This window comes from Cervus canadensis, chromosome 28 (assembly GCF_019320065.1).
Source record: "Cervus canadensis isolate Bull #8, Minnesota chromosome 28, ASM1932006v1, whole genome shotgun sequence".
In the NCBI taxonomy this organism is placed as follows: Eukaryota; Metazoa; Chordata; class Mammalia; order Artiodactyla; family Cervidae; genus Cervus; species Cervus canadensis.
In genome coordinates, this window is record NC_057413.1 from 46,854,873 (window position 1) to 46,871,850 (window position 16,978).

Genomic DNA, 16,978 nt, shown 5'->3' on the forward strand with positions numbered 1-16,978 from the left:
ACACCACTGCCCAAGGGTAGCTTGGTATCAAAGCCTTTAAAAATATCAAAGCCTTTAAAAATATCCACTAGCTCGAAGAAGAAGTCTCAAATACAGAAAAGGCTTTTATGCATAAAGATGTCCATCACATTCTATAGAGAAAAATCAAAAATAATCTCAATGTCCAGCAATAGGATGGTTCAATTATGTTGCGTTCTGGAATTCTCTGGGGGTCCCACTCTGGGTTAGGACTCTGCACTTTCACTGCTAAGAACCCAGGTTCCCCGGTTCAATCCCTGGTTGGGGAACTAATATCCCACAAGACACAGGAGGATCAAAAAAAAAAAGGTTGTGATCCTCCTCGTGGAATGTTGTGTTTATAATAAGTAACACAGGGATATGTCAAGTGATAAAAAGTAGTATGCAAAGTTATATATAAAATCTGATCATCATTGTGTAAAATATGTGTAAAGAAACGTCTTGGGAGGAAATAAAATATTACTGACTTCTTTGGATGATGAAATCACAAACAATTTTTTCTTTCTTTCTACATTTTGGAATGTTGTTCTTTTTCTATAATGAACATGTATATCTTTCTAACGAGGAAAAATAAACTGATGCTTATGGACCACGTATGGACCTGCTTATGCACCAGGTATGCTTAAATGCATCTTATTTATTAATAATTATCACAATTACTTTATGATATGAGGACCAGTACTATCCTTCCCCCGCCCCCCTTTATAGATGAGGCAAGTTTGCCACTTGCCAAAGGTCGCAGAGCTAATGAGCGGCTAGGCTGGATGCTGGCAGTCTGACTCCACCACCCTAATCCTGGGGCTTAGAGTTTGGCCCCAGTCCCGCACTTGGGGCAAGGTGGTCACATTTTATTTTAGGGATTCCCACTGAAGAAGCCCCCCTCCAATCAAAGGGTTTCAGCAGCTGATCTCTTTCATCTAGCTCAGGGGCCAGAGGGTGCCTGGGACAAGGGAATGGTCTGGAATTCTCAAACACAAGCAGAAAAAATTCTGCCCTTCCTCAAAGGGTAGAGATAATTTCCTGTATTCCTAGGAAAAAACATTATGTCTGGCGGCTGAAACAACAAAGTGTGGACGCTCAGAGGCCAGGGTGCCTGGTTAAGCCATTTATTACGTTCTATGCCTCTGCGGTCGGAAGAAGTTTTCTTCTGATCCAGTCTGTTGCAAACCACCAGTCGTGTGGGAACTGCCCAGTTGTGGCGGAGGGGAAATCAAACCAATCACTAAAGGAAGGCCTCCTGAACAGGTGCTGCGGCTCCCGGAGGCAGGGGGACGGACCCCGCGACCTCCTGGGTAACCTTTCAGCCTTGGGAAGGGAAGACAGGGGAAGATTCCAGGACTGGGGGTTGTTTTATCTTCTCGGAGCCCCCTCTGGCAGAGGACTGGCAAAGGAAGGCCTGATGAACTAGGAAATGGAACAAGAGTGTCCACAGAACCCCCACGCCTTAGGACAAGGCCGTTCCTAATTATCAAGATGGTCACGGATCCCCAAGGGGCCTGGTGGGGGCAACAGGGTGCCCCCTGATGGGTGCACCCATTTGGGTGGCACCCAAAGAGAGCTAAGGGTAGGGAGGTGTCATAAGATCGGTCCCCAGGAGCCAGCATACCTGCCCATAAGATGATGTGGGAACTTGGCAGCAGGATGCCTGGGGATGAATTCCAGACATGGGCCTGACTCAGTGTCCAAGCCTAGCCTCAGTCTTTCCATCAGCCAAGTGGGACTTACCAGCTGGGGAACCTCTCCCACAGAGCTGCTGTGACCCAAGCTGGGATGCTGTGTGGAGGCCTCTGCAAGTGTGAAATCACGGGTGGCGGGGCGAGGGGATGTCACCACTGGGTCACTGTTCACCGTCGCTTCATCCATGCCCACCGGGGGCATCCCTGGGCCAGTCTCCTCTTTCTGTTCTTTAGTTTCTTTTGAGGAAAGGGTTCCCTCCATTTCTCCGTCAATTTACATGTTAGGGCCCCAGGTAGGGGGAGTCCTGCCTAGTGGCCACCCAGCTTCTATTTCTTCTTACAGACTGGCCAGAAGAAAGGCTTTGGCCAGCTTTTCCCAGGACCGGACACCCTCTTTGTTTCCTGTCCAGAAGCCTTGGGTTTTAAAAGATTTTCTTTCCAAAGAAAATGTCTACGTGTCTATGATACGTAATTCACTGCAGTACTCGGAGAGGCAGGTGGGGAGCAAGGAAGCCTACCTCTCTGGGTTCTAAAGAGATCAAGAGCTGGCAGAGTACCCGAGCACATCGTCTGTGCTGGAGACACTTGGTTGAGTGGGTTGTTATCATCTTAGCTGACCCAAGGTCTCTTGGGGGTCATGAAAAGCAACAGTGGGGCCTCTGGCTGCCTCCAACATTGAAAAGCAACTGGGAGTCGCACTTGCTCTGGTAGGTGTGACCCGCAGGACACTGCAGGGCTGGGGGCGGGGAGAGTACAGTCAGGGGCTTGTTTATTTTGGGGGGCGTGCCATTCCATGCGACATGCAGGATCTTAGTTCCCCACCCAGAGATCGAACCCGCACGCCCTGCACTGGAAGTGTGGAGTCTTAACCACTCGACCACCAGGGAAGTCCCAGGGGCTTGTTTTAGATAACCTGACCAACCTAGACAGCATATTAAAAAGCAGAGACATTACTTTGCCAGCAAAGGTCCGTCTAGTCAAGGCTATGGTTTTTCCAGTGGTCGTGTATGGATGTGAGAGTTGGACTATAAAGAAAGTTGGGCACCGAAGAATTGATGCTTTTGAACTGTGGTGTTAGAGAAAACTCTTGAGAGTCCCTTGGACTGCAAGGAGATCCAACCAGTCCATTCTAAAGGAGATCAGTCCTGGGTGTTCATTGGAAGGACTGATGTTGAAGCTGAAGCTCCAATACTTTGGCCACCTGATGTGAAGAGCTGACTCATTGGAAAAGACCCTGATGCTGGGAAAGATTGAAGGCAGGAGGAGAAGGGGACAGAAGATGAGATGGTTGGATGGTATCACTGACTCAATGGGCATGAGATTGAGTAAACTCCGGGAGTTGGTGATGGACAGGGAGGCCTGGTGTGCTGCAGTCCATGGGGTCGCAAAGAGTTGGACACGACTGAGTGACTGAACTGACTGACTGACTGACTGAACGCAGGCAGGAGGTGGAGAGGAGGGAGAGGAAGGAGAGTGGACGTGAAGGGCAGACACCAGAGCTCCCCGGCCACTGAGTGGCCTCCAGGCCCCACGGCTCAGGCCATCAGCCCCACATCCCGGCGGCTCACATCCCGCAGGAAAGGGTGGGAGCTGGCGCCTCCTGGCTGGCCCCGGGGCAGGGCAAGGGGGGCAGCTTCAAAGGCAATCCCAGACCAGAGAGGCGCCCATCTTGTCTCCGAGGGATCAGCTGGTCCCTGGTGGGAGGCCGGCCCCAGGAGCACTATCACTGTGCTTTGAAGGATGGGGGCCTCGGGTGGGCAGGGGGACACGTGGCTGAAAGAAGCAGGCAGAGGAGAAACCAGAACAGTCCCGGGAGGTGTCTGCTTTTGTGATATGCATAGACTCAGAGGCGGGCCACACACACAAACACTCTGCCGTCTGTCTCTCTCACACCCAGACACACACAGTGCAGAACCCCCCACCCTGCCGCTCGGCGGGGAGCCGCCCCTCTCCTGGGTTGGAGCAGGTGAGGGGGCTGAAACCCCCGTCTTCCCCTTCTCCCCTGCAGCCCGTGCCGGCCACCCCATCCCCTTGAACAGCCTGCCTGTGGCCACACAGTCTTGTTCCCCAGTTGTTCCTGGTCACCGCCAGTCTCCCCAGCTACAAGGAAGCTCCCAGAGAAATCAGCTTTCTTCCTCAGAACCTCCGCCCCATCCCAGCCGGCAGACTTCCCAGAAGGAGACTCGGGGCCCCGGGAGGCTGCTCGTCCAACCACCCATCACGTGCTCAGTTACCACCTGTTCACTCATTCAGCAAACAGCCCGAGTCCCCTCCGTGGACCAGGCAGAGTGCTGAGCACATGACCGAGATCAGATCTCACCCGTCCCCGCAGACACTTCACAGGACAGAGCTTCTGCAGATGAGAGAACCAAGACTTGCAGAGGGGTTCCGGGCCCTGGGCAAGGTCACACTACAAGGACACAGTGAAGCGGGGAGGCCAGCCCAGGTCTCCGGCTGGTGTGTGGCCACCACCAGCTCCAGCATCAGAAGGAAACCCGGGGTGCAGAGGGAAGAACCGTAGAGATGGATTATTGTCCCCGTAAACTCCCAGCCCCGCCTCACCCCTTGTTGTCCTCAGTGAATCCTACGGAGGGTCCCAGAGGCCTGCACACCCCTCAGCCCTCCCAGAGGCCCCAGGACACAGGCCAGGCCTGGCCCACCTGCAGGCTCTCTGCTGCTACACGGCCAAGACAGATCCAGGCCCAGGGCTCAGGAGACCAACCATACATTGGGATCTCACTGAGGCAGTTAACGTGCGCCACACAAGGGCCTCAGGGGGAAATCATATCAAACAGGCTAGACAGACATGCGATTGCATGAACCGGAGTCCTGACATTGGATGGCAGGGGTGTGTGTGTGCATCCAGAGGGGTCGCTGGGAGGGAAGGACAGCCCACAGATGGTGCCCCAGACAGGAACGGGGCCTGAAGAGCAGAGGTTTCAAGGCTGGGTCTCCAAAGGCTTCAAGCCCTGTGTGACCGCCCCCCCGCCGCCGCCCACCCCAGCCCACCCGATCCCCTCCCCCTGCTAAGTTCTGTGGGTGGTAGGTCAGCCTGAAAGGTCATCAATGCCCCCACCAGGGAAGCTGAGGCCCAAGACTCCACCTAGTGGGTCACTGTGTGCCATCATGGGTTTGGGGCCCAAGAGTTTGGAGCCTCTGGAATGAGTCCGCTCCCAAAGGGCCGAGTAGGGTTGAAAAGCTGCGTTTAGCTGTCCCACCGCCCAGCTGTGTGAGCCCACCTGGGGTCCTTCTCCCAGCTGGACCCCTGGTTGGTCACGTGACGGGGCAGGTGCAGGACTCAGGCCGTATGGATGGTCTGGGGCTGGATGCCCGCCGAGCCACCCTGCAGGCGGGGGACAGGGAGAGCCGTCTCGGGAACTCTCTCTCCAGAGCTGCGGCAGCCTCAGGGGACCCGGCCTTCTCTTGTCTGTCTCCTTAGGAGAGAGCAACCACTCCCCAGCCCCAGTACCGGCCTCTTGGGCAGGGCAGGCCCGCTGACCCGGGTGTGAGAGGACACAGCCTGCGGCAGTGAGGAGCACAGCCTGCACATGGAGGGGGCTCTGGCTCCAGACCTGGGGCCTCGCTCCAAACCCAGCCTTCTCTGCCCGAGGCCAGGGCGCCTGGCTCCTGCCCCTGCCCTTAGGGGCTTCCTCCGCTTCCTCCCAGCTGCAGCCGCCTCTCCGGTCTCCAGCCTCCCTGCCCACCATCCACTGCAATGAACTCCTACTGTTTGGCTTCCTTTTTCAGACTTTAATCTGCCTCTGAGGACGCGGAAGACAACCTGTTTAAAACTGAAGCATCCAGGCTTTGCCTAATAAAAGAAGACTTTGGAAGAGAGGAGGGGCAAAGAAGGGAGAAAGACACTTATGAGCCCTGACAACTGCGTTAAATTCGCAGAAGGTGGCCCATGGCGTCCGGGAACAAACCGCCAGGCATTCATTACTATTTGCCCTGATTCCTTTGTGCAGTTCTAAGCTGATACATGGTACTGATGTCATCCTCAAAGTATACACCACTGGGGACGCAGAAAATATACCCCCCATTTCACAGAGGGAGCAACTGAGGCAAAGAGGCTGACAGCTCGCTCCAGGTTTCATGACAGTAGGCAGTAGAGCTGGGGCGCCTGGTCAGCACACCCAACCTCCGCCTGCAGAGGCTCATGAGTGCCCGGAGCCTGGCCGCATGCTGGGATTCAGCCTTGAAAGGGCCTGAGGAGGCAGGGAGGGAGTCATAAGGCTCTGGGCTAGGCAGGTGGGGCTGGATGCTGCTCCCTGCGGTCCAAGCCCTCTGCCATCCCCTCAGCTGCATCTCTGCCTTCTGAGTCCGCTCCCTGGAAGATGGCTGGGTTCAGTAAAATGCTCATATGCTGTGGACCCAACAGACCAGAGCTCGTCTGGCTTTGCCACTCTTCAGTTGTGTGACCCAGAACAGGTACTTAACCTCTCAGAGCCTCAGTTTCCCCATCTGTAAAATAGGATAGCAGTCATGCCACCTCTCTCAGAGGAGGCGAGGGGAATCAAAGGAGCTGGCGTGTGTGAGGTGCCTGGCACCTAGGGGGGCGGCCCATGAAAGTCAGTTCCCTGGCCGGGTGAGCAGTGTCCATCTGGCTGGAGTTTGGAGGGCCTTTTAAGACTTCACCACTGAAAGCATGACCCACAGGCATCATATCCCCAAGAGCTGGTTAGAAATGCAGATTTTCAGGCCCCAGCCCAGACCTATGGATGTTAGCACTTTAACACGGCATCCTAGGAGATTGGTGGGCACGTTAAAGTCACTTCACTTGCAGCTTGCTGGGGCTTGGTCACTTGCTGGTTTCAAGTGGGACAGGTGGGAGAGGGAGCCACGAGGTGGAAAGAGATGCTTAAAGAGGCAGGCACAGGCCTTCGGAGCCCCACAGTGAACCTGAGCAAACTGCCCAGACTCTCAGGCCCCGAGGTCAAGGTGGAGGCAGGAATGAGGGCTCCAGGCTGGCTCTGGACTCCCGATTACTTGGTGCCGGGCCTCTGGCCGGGGCAGGAGGGGAAACAGCCTGCAGGAACCAAAGGGAAGCTGATAAGGTTCCCTGTGGTGGGAGCGCAACCCAGACAGGCCTACTCACACACATACACAGCATCTCCTACACAAACCATTGCGCGCACACACACACACCCTGCCCCAGGACTTGGCTGCCCAGAGAACAGCCCCAGCAGAGAGCAGACAACTCTGAGAACAGGCTGTGGCTGAGCCGTGCATGAGGCGTGCAGGCTGCTGGGGCCCCTATAGCCGGCCTGGATGACCACTCTACCCACCCCCACTGCTCGGCCCCTCCCCTTCACCTGCCTGAGCCCAAACCCAGCTGAGCAACAAGAGACCCAAGATCGGCTCCCCTGAGCTTCAAAGGGACTCACATTCTAATTGGTCCCCTTGCAACGTGCCCGCTGATGGGCCCACGTCCCAGGTTGCTGGATGGTAGATGGCAGGATGGAGCACTGACCTCAGGGTTCCTCCCCAGGAGGCAGCAACACCCAGTGGACGGAGCCCATGCCCATCTCCCACACATACACGAGCAACAGCAAAGCCCATCCTCTCCCCGGCCACACAGCTTCGGGAGCGGCAGGGACCCCCGCCCCCAGACCCAGGCTCTCACCCATACACCCTCAACTTCAGCTGAAAAACACACACCCACTGACCTTTCACCTCCGCGGACTGGACGGCCAGGGGCCCCCAGGCTCACAGGGCTCCAAAAAATCCTAAAATGTGGGCCCTCAAGCAGGCCTGGGATGCCCAAGAGAGAACCATCGACTAGGGGGTCACTGGGGCTGCTGCAAGGTGCACGATGTCATGGGTTCTGGAAAGCCCCTTGGCCCCACAATATCCCTCCACCGCGTCCGGAAATCCCTTCCAAACTTCTAAGAGTCACTGCCGGGAGAGGCTCCCACCTGAAGCCCGGTCAGCTCACAGCCCCAGTGAGAGGCGGCAGACAGCTGGCCTGAGTGGCAGAGGAGGGGCAGGGGGAGGGTGCGTGCCAGGCCGGCAGCGCCAGCTCCCACCGGGAGGGGGCACCCCCTGACACCCCAGAAGGCCGGTTCCAGAGAAGACAGCACCTCTCAGCCATGGAGAAGGAGGGGTCCCTCAAACGGAGGAGCTTTAAGCAACCCCACCTCCACGCACGCCAGGGGACATCGGGTCCTGCCCCCCGCAGTCTCTACAGGGAAGGCAAAGAGCTGGACCAGGAACCCAGGAACAGGGCAGGGTGGGGGTGGGGGGGGTGCCCTGAGTGATGAGCGCTGGGGGACAGGAGGGGGAATTAACCAGGTTCCAAAATAGCACTGCTGGTTCTGCCTCACTTCACCCTGTGCAATGTCTGGCAGCTTCTGCTTTCGGTCTGACTCATGCCTGGCGGGGGCAGGACAGGGAGGCTGGAGCAGGCAGGGGCCGCCGGATGACCACAGGCTGTTCTCCCCTTGCTACTGCCCCCCACCCGGTGGCTGGGCCTTCTCCCTGGCCCCGCCCCAGCGTGAGCTGCGCTTCTGGGAACTGGGAACATTCAATCGGGCCACAAAATCCAGGGGTCCCCTGCCCGGGTCCTTTCCCAGCCAGCCCACACTCGGCCCAAGGCTTCCTGAATGGCAGCTGCCCCAGACCCAGAGCACAGAGTGGCTTCTCTGCTGCCCGGCCCAGGTGCCCGGCTGGCATCTCTAACCCCATCCGTCTGGAAGCCAGAGAACTCTCTCCCCAACACTTGAAATGACCTTGTACCGCAGTGTTCCCCTTCCCAGCCAAGGGAGCAGAGGGAGGCAGCCACCTTCACCTGTCCCTCCCCCGCCCGCCACCACTACACAGGTATGAGATGCACTCTGCAGAGATCTCATGCTCAACGCGCACACAGCAGGCCCCCCACCCCATTTTCTGTCCTGAAATGCCACAAGGAACACTTGCCCTTTGCCAGGCAGAGGGAGGAACCCAGTGCCCTGGCTTTTGAGCTCTTGGGTCAGGGCGGAGCCTTGCTCACTCTGCGCTCCCCATCCACCCCTCCCCCCACCTGTGCCCCCGACCCGCGCCCCCACCCCCCGCTTCCCCCACGGGGGTGAGACTTCTCCCGATCTCCTGATCAAAGATGCTTAAGCTCCCACCTGAGACAAACCAAAAGCTGCGTCGTAAGTTCCCAGTGCTAATCTCTCCCACGTCCTCACAGCACTCACACCGACACAAGCCTGCCCCGAATAAGCACAGCCACCTTTCTATCCAAGTGGGGCAGGTACAACTTCAAGGCCAAGTTCACTCTGCCAAAGCCGGCCCTGCCCTCGGGGCGGGAAATAGATGCCACCGGTAAGTAGGGGGAGAATGTCAGAGGGCATGGGGCTGGCCAGCCCAGGCCAACATGCTCCTGCCCCCCCCCCACCCCCGCCGCCCTGGCACACACACGCTGATCAAACCTGGTTTGGAAGTGAAAACATCAAGGGGAAAGTCTGTGGGTGGCAGCCGGAGAGATGAGTCAAAAGGGACCGGGGCTTGGCAGACCTGCCAGTGGCCCGTATGGAGTCTGGAGCGTGTGCTCTGTGTGTGCCCGCCAGGCTGGCACCTGCCTCTGCCCGGTCCCCTGCTGTCCCTGCCCCCACACCAGGTGGCCTTACCTACACGCCCCCTCCCTCCCTTAACTCTGCTCCTTCCCCGGGCCCCCCAAGATAGGAGAGTCTAGTGTGAGTCTGAGGGATGGGGGCAGGAGTCTAGAAGAAGCAGGCCCCTCTCCAGGGAGCAGGTAAAGGCAGGGCTTTCTCCACGGACAAAGAAGGGCACCCACGAATAAACTGACCCCCCACCCTTATTGCACCGTGAATTGCATCCTGTTCCCCATAGAGACTCAGCGAGAGGGCTCTGGAAGGCTCGGTTCCCCACTGACGAAAAGGCAGCCACGTGGCAGCCGTGGGTCTGGCGGCCTCAGGAGGGGAAGAGGCAGGGGTGCGAGAGAAAGGAAAAGGAAGTCAGAAAAACCGCTACAATCACGGCCTCTGCAGAGCTCTGCCGGAAGGGGACTCAGAGCGGCTCAGGCTCTGTGGCCACCCATCGCGTCAGCCCCACCCTCTAGGAGCCGACGTCAAGCTCAGAGAAAGAGAGAAAGGGCCAGAAAGGGCTGCCGCGTGTGGCCTCTCCTAAGGACCTCCTGCACGCTGAATCCCTTCCCTCTGCTCGGAGCATCTAGAGGGGCCCTGGCAGCTTCTCCTCTTACTGTGACACCCGGCACGGAGCAGGTGCTCCTTAAGCATCTGCTGAATGCAGTGAATGTGGTACCCATGACTGGTCCCAGTGGGAAGGGTCTGCCCAGAGGCAGCGGGAGAGGGTGGTAGCAGCTTCGTGGGCCTGGAGAGAAGAGAGGGGGGGCAAGGGGACTTGGCAGGAGGCACACTCTGAGGATCTGGCTGGCCACCATGCCTGTGGTCAGTGAGAGCAGCAGAGGCTGTCAGGGCCCCGGCCACAGCCCCCGGCCACTCCTAGTCCCGACCTGCCCACCTGAGCACCTCCATCAGCCAGCACCTGCACACACCTGCACCAGAGCCAACAGAGGTAGCACCCACCTTGCCCCAGCCAAAGACAGAGGGGAACTAGTAACAAACCCCCAATTCCCTCCCCTTGTCCCGAGTGAAGTGAAAGTTGCTTGGTTGTGTACGACTCTTTGCGACCCTATGGACTATACAGTCCATGGAATTCTCCAGGCCAGAATACTGGAGTGGGGAGCCTTTCCCTTCTCCAGGGGATCTTCCCAACCCAGGGATCGAACCCAGGTCTCCCACATTGCTGGCAGACTTTCTATCAGTTGAGCCACAAGGGGTCCTGAGGCTGGGAATCTAAAGCATATTCTCCAAAGTCCACAGTGGTCACCTGCTCTGAACACACATCTCAGTGGCTCCCTTCCCCTCCCCACCTCATTCCACCTACTCCACTAAGGCGGCTTCCTGGGGTCATCACCCAAGTAAACTGTCTGCACTCACAGCCCCATCTCAACCAAAGGGGCCCCAGGAGGGTGCCTGAAATTGACCTGAAATTGTGCAGCTAACTCTACTGCTTAGAAAGTTACCATTAAAAGTGCCAGATTAAAATGCAGGCTGGGTGTCCTAGGGAGAAGCAGAGAGGCAGGCGTGCAAGAGCCCAGTTGCTGCAGAGAAACTGGTGGGGTTGGATACAGTGGTCAAACATGTACCTAGAACTTTCCCACCTGTGGCAGACAAGAGTGCCCTCAGAAGCAGAGTTGGCCTGATGAAGAGAAGAAACAAGGATGTGCTAGGCTGCAAGTTATATGATCAAGAAGCCTCCACTGCAGGTGTGGGGCTGGTGACGTTGTTACCGGTAGCAAATGCCAATAGGACTGGAAGTCCAGCATGACTTCTGGCCCCCAGGGCTGCTCCTCAGATAGCACGATGGAACTCCGGCATTCCAGAATCTGAGCATGCCTGTCCATTCCTCCAGTAGCAAAGCTGTCATGTTCCACGTTCAGAAAGAGGCACCTGGGACACTCAGGGAGGCCATCTGAGCCCATACTACGAGCATGAGTTTTGAAGCAGAGAGAGCTGAACTCCAGATCTGTTGCTTATTGGCTGCATGACCTCCAGCAACTTCACTTCACAGGATCCTGGTGTCCTCATGTGCAAAAGGAGGATAATGTCTATCTTAAAGAGTTTCTGTAAGGATTAAATGTAAAGCAACTAATTTGGCACTCAGGAAGTATTTGGTAGATGCATGGATAGATGTACAGATGTAATAGATGCTTGGATGGACATAATGGATTAAGGGACGGATGGATGGAAATAATGGGTGGATACATATGATGGACAGATGGATGAATGGATGGATGCATGGATGGATACAATGCATGAAGTGATGGATGAATATTGTGGATAGATAAATGACTGGATGTTTAAAAGGAGACAGAAGAGAGTAGTTTTCTGCAGTCTGGTCCCCACCTGGTTCAATATCCTTTTAGGCTAAATTTAATAGCAAGAAAATGAAGGCCTATCACTCTAATTTTTCTGTTAGAGAAATCTATTTCCATTAATCAGGTTGACAAATGCAAAGTAAGATCCTCCTAATGGGCCTTAGCCACATCACCGGGGGGTCATTCCCTGAAGAGGGTAGTGGGCTAGGTCAGAAGAGAGGGTGTCCTCCTGGCTCGGTCACCAGCACCCACGTTCTCACTGTGTGGTCACACCATGCTCATATCCCACTCCCCTCAAGTTCAAGTCCAGCCAACCCCAATCCCAGGGAACGTGGGTCTGGGCCAGGGAGAGGAAGCAGATGCTGAACAAGAGAAGGTTGGGGGAACGGGCCAGTGCAGCTGAGCAGAAGACCAAGAGCAGAGCATGGATACGTGGGCTGGGAGTGAGCAGGGATCGGAGAAAAGTGACCAAAGAGCAGAGAGAGGGTTTCCTGTCTTTGGAGAAGTGGAGAAAGGAATCAGCCCTAACAGAACAAGGGAGCAGAAACAAAATGGACTGAGCAACAAAGAGGTCATCTCCCTGCTCCATCACCCCCACTGTCCACCAGATAAAGTCCAAACTCCCTGGGCGGACATTCAAGGGACTCAGGATCCCCCTGTCCTAACCAAGTCCTGGGCTCAGTAAAGGCGGTCTCATCACTTTCTCCCTGACACAATCCAGACCTCCAGATGTTCCTCCTGCCCCATCCTCCTTCCACAGATTGTCTAATAATGCCTGTGTGTCTCTGGAAGGCCTGCTCCAGAGCCACCTCTTCCAGGCAGCCTACCCTGACTCCACCCTCCTCTGATCACCATTTGGAAACAATTGCTTAATTGGCTCCATGCCAGGCTCCGTGCCTGACACCAAGATCCAGATATAAGTAAGATAGTCCCTGTCCTCACAGGGATCTATTTTGAAAAAATGACATTACTTGATAACATATATTGTACTGGACTTCCATTTAGAATGACTGCCTTACTATGACTGTGCTGTGCTTAGTCACTCAGTCGTGTCCGATTCTTTGCAACCCCATGGACTGCAGCCAGCCAGGCTCCTCTGTCCACGGGGATTCTCTAGGCGAGAATACTGGAGTGGGTTGCCATGCCCTCCTCCAAGGGATCTTCCCGACCCAGGGATCAAACCCCAGTCTCCCGCGTTGCAGGCAGATACTTTACCATCTGAGCCACCAGGGAAGCCCTTACTACCAATAAACCTACTACCAATAAACCTGAACTGAGCTCTTCCCGTTTGTCAGGAACTCTTCCTAAGGGCTTTACCGTGTCTTAATTCATTTGCCCTCCTCAACAACACTGGGAAGTAGGAAATATCAGTGTACCCATTTTATAAATGAGAAGCTAAGGCACAGAGGAGTTACTCGGTCTAGTTTGCTCGGCTGTAGCAGAAGCTCCCCGAGGGCTGTCTCCAGGTTTTCTCTTTCTCGGCTTCTCCCAGGGAGAAGGCACTCAAACCTGGCCCGTCTGGGCTTGAGGTGCCTTCCTGTGGCCTGAGATGAAGGGGTTCTGGCTTTGTAGGGGGACAGTGTAATCAGAGAAAGCTGAGTCCGAGCAGGCTGGGCATGACAGGTCTCCCAGGTGGGGTGAGAGGGGAGCCAGCCTCGGTGTTCCCTTCCAGCCTCCCTCTTACCCACCTGCCCCGGCGGCCCAGTCTTGGCATTGTGCGACCCTGCGGTCTCCGCAGACTGCCCTGTCCATGTGGCGAGAGGGTTGGGGTGGCACCAAAGGGGAGCCAGGCCTCATGCCCGGGATGGACAGGAACAAGGAGGTTGGGCCGGGAGAAGGGAGAAGCGTTAGCTCTGCCAGATCCCATGGGGGGGTCAGGGCTCGTGAGCAGATACGTTGAGCCCCATAGGCGTTGGTTCCAGGCACCCTCCAGGCTGGCCTGAGGGCCCAGGTGCTGGGCAGAGATGGGACCCCTCAAAGCTGAGAGCTGGGCTGCCCCCTTGGCAGGCTCTCCGGCCTCAGAGGCCCCTTCAGGCTGGGAAACCTGAGGAGATGGGGCAGCTCAGGACGGGTTCTCAGAATAGAAGCAACAGGAGGCCTTGCTCTAGGCAGGGGATGGGGAGCCTCCTGGCCAGCCTATGGAGCACAGGAAGATGGGGTGAGGCTCCAAGCCAGCCCTGGCCACACCCCTCCTCCACATTCCTGTGTCCTCCCAAGAAACCCGGGGGACATTCAGTGCCACCACAGCAGGGGAACTGAGGCACGGAGTGGCCTTCCAATCCTGGGGACTTGTTCTGCCTGCCCAGCCACCAATACCATCCTTGAAATTTAACCTCCACGCTTCTCACAAGCACATGGGGACTCCAGACCCTACTGTTCTAGGATCCCCTTCCACCGTGGGGACTTGTACTTTCTAGAAAGTAGCCTACCTGGCTCCTCTAAGTTGGGCTGGGGAAAGAAGGAGCCAGGCCTTCCCCTGAGCCCTGACCCAAGGCTGGGTGTGCAGCATAGTAAGTGGTACTGAGAGGCTGTGGACCAAGGCTGCCTGAGCTTGAACCCCAGCTCCATCGCTTGCTAGCTGTGTGCCCTTGGGCGAGTTACTGCAGCCTCTCGGGGTCTCGACACCTCGATTTCCTCATGTGAAAGGGAGACAGTGCTCCCTACCCTGGATCCACAGTTGATGAGAAACAACCGCTTGCACTTGGCTCCTCGAGCATCTGCATGGTCCCCGCTCCCCCGCTCAGGGCACCCCCACTCACAGCCTCACCACCAGCCCTCCCTCCTCCTCCTCACCAGGGGCCCAGTGGCTCGGGCCCTGGCAGGGGCTGCTGAGGAGCTGATGGAGCCACTGCTATGGACGGAGCTGGTGCCAGGCCCACGGCGGGCACAGGGCCCAGGCATACAATGGGGCTGTGTGTGCACCCAGTGTTACCCCGGAGCAGAGCTGGGCAGGCCAACATCTGGGGTCCAGCCAAGAATTCATTTCCCTGGAGAGGGCCTCCCCACCCCCTCCCAGGCTGCCCAGTCACCTCCCTCCCCCCGGGGTGGGGACAGGCACCACCCACGCCCCCACCGAGCCCAGGCACTGGAATGGGGACGTGCCTGGTGACAGGCGCTGGGGAAGAGGGACTCCTGAGTCCAGCTGCCAGACGGGGCTGCCTGCTCGTGAGGCATCCGGGACCCATGATGGTGATCTGGGGCTGCGGCTACTAGGAAGGTGGAGTCTGCGGGGGCCGGAGGACAGGAGAGCGGTCAGCTGGGACCCCTCCCCATCATACGGAAGGAGGGCCTCCCTGCTCCCCCCTGGCTCGTGGAGCTCAGGGCCCAGAGCCTCAGGAGAGGAGCCGGCTAGTTCCCCAGGGGAATGAGTCACCGGCAGTGGCTGCGGCCAAGGCTGCCGGAGCCGGGAGATGGCGAGCAGGTGGAGCCTCTCCTCACCCCTCCCCGTGGGTCTCCTCCGGCTGGAAAGCCACTCCGCTGGTGCAGGGTGCTGACCACAGCGTCCCAGGCTGGGCCTCCGGAGGACACTTCCTCTGGCTCAGAGGATTAGCTGTCCTAGGCCTGGGGGTGCACCGACTCCTAGAGCTTCAGGCATGTACCACTCGCCTGCCCCCCACACGAGATGCCATGGAGAGAAGGCAGATCAGGCAGCTCCCCCAAAACCCTTAGTGAGACACAGGGTCTGAGGTGAAGGAGAGGGGGACATGGGCCTCTGGTAAGTGGGGATGAGGAGGGGAAAGCCAGGCCACCCTCTACCTCAGGCTGTGCCGAAAGTGGGGAGCTGGGGAGGGGCGCCCTTGCATGAAGTCACTTTACATTCTAGGCAGAGCGCAGGAAGCTCCCAGCAACAGGAGATAACCGCCCCAGCCCGAGGCCGGCCGGACCCACACACCCTCTCATGTCCAGTCATAACGACACAAATGTGTCCCTGCGGGCTGCCGCCCACGCCTGCAGAGGGTCACACACAAAAGTCACTGTGCGGCCCCAGCCCAGCGGACACACTCGGATGCCCACCCTTCCTCTCACACCCACAGGTCCCTGCCTCCCCGCCCAAGCTCCCGCCCAGGCCCATCACACCCTGAAGGCCCCGTCAGAGCACTGCGGCAGCCCTATCCTCACCTCAGACCCTGAGGACCACCCTCTCCCCTCTGCCACTGGTGAGGGGGGCTGGACCTTCTGGGCATGTGTGACCTGCCCTGAGAACAGAGGCTGAGACCCTGGAAGGGGCCTCCCAAGCTGAGCCCACCATTCTCATTTCACTCGTGAGCAAACTGGGGCTCAGTTGGGGAAGTGTCTTTGTCCAAGGTTATGGACAGGGCTGGGGGAGCTTAAGGCTGGTTGGATGAAGCAGAGAACAGGGAAGGCAGAGTGAAGGGCGAAAAGAAGAGGAAGGGGGTGGACTTCCCTAGTGGCATAGTGGATAAGAGTCCGCCTGCCAATGCAGGGTACACAGGTTCGATCCCTGGTCCGGGAAGATCCCACACATGCCACAGAGCAATTAAGCCCGTGGGCCAGAACTGCTGAGCCCATGCGCCTAGAAACTCATGCTCTGCAACCAGCAAAGCCACCACAATGAGAAGCCTCCGCAGGGCAACGAAGAACAGCCCCCGCTCACCACAGCTAGAGAAAGTCCGTGTGCAGCAGCGAAGACCCAGCACAGCCAAAAATAAATTAAATAAATAATAATTAATTTAAAAAAAAAAGAAGAGGAAGGGGGGATCCGCCACCTTCTCAGAGGTGCAGCTGTCCGGGGACGCTGTGGTGCCACTTCATTCATTCCTTTCAGATATTCTCGAGTGTTTACTAGGAACATGACTGCACGGTGGCCAGGGCCCTTCTGTCCAGTCTCAGCCCGCGCTCCCCCCTGGGAGAGTTTGCTGGTGAGGCTGAGTATTGTCTTCAGGGCCCCACGTCACACAGACAGCGAGGCCGGGCAGCACTCAAACCTCTCCCCCCAGGCACAGCCTGGCAGCCCCCGCCCTGCCCCCACGCCTCACGGGGAATGCCAGCATCCTCTGGACATCAGGGCCCACAGCCCAGGTCACCTCCAGAGTCAGTGCCAAGTCACACAACAAGGAGCCTAGGAGGTCACCCCTCTCAGAGACTCCCAGGCTGATTTCAACAGCAGAATCCCCTTTGCAGACAAAATTTACCTGGAACTTTGATAGCTAAACAGGAGAATGAAGCAGCTCTGTGGGGAGGGGGAAGGGCCAGACTACCTGGCCTCCAACCGGGGGCCTCCCCCTCCCCAACACCCCTCCTTCTAGTCCTTCCCCAAGGCACCCCCAGCGATTCTGAGAAAGAGTCTAAAACTCAGAGTTTTCTCCAGCCACTGTGTTACAGAAACCCAGAAGTTTCTGGGGAGAAGTTATGTGTG

At 57.2% G+C, this 16,978-nt stretch overlaps 1 protein-coding gene across 3 annotated transcripts in view; it reads right to left on the reverse strand.

The window, feature by feature from the left end:
• TFEB (transcription factor EB) overlaps positions 1-16,978 on the reverse strand; it is a 48,092-nt gene that overhangs the window by 12,952 nt on the left and 18,162 nt on the right. The gene's annotated exons all lie outside the window — the stretch shown is intronic.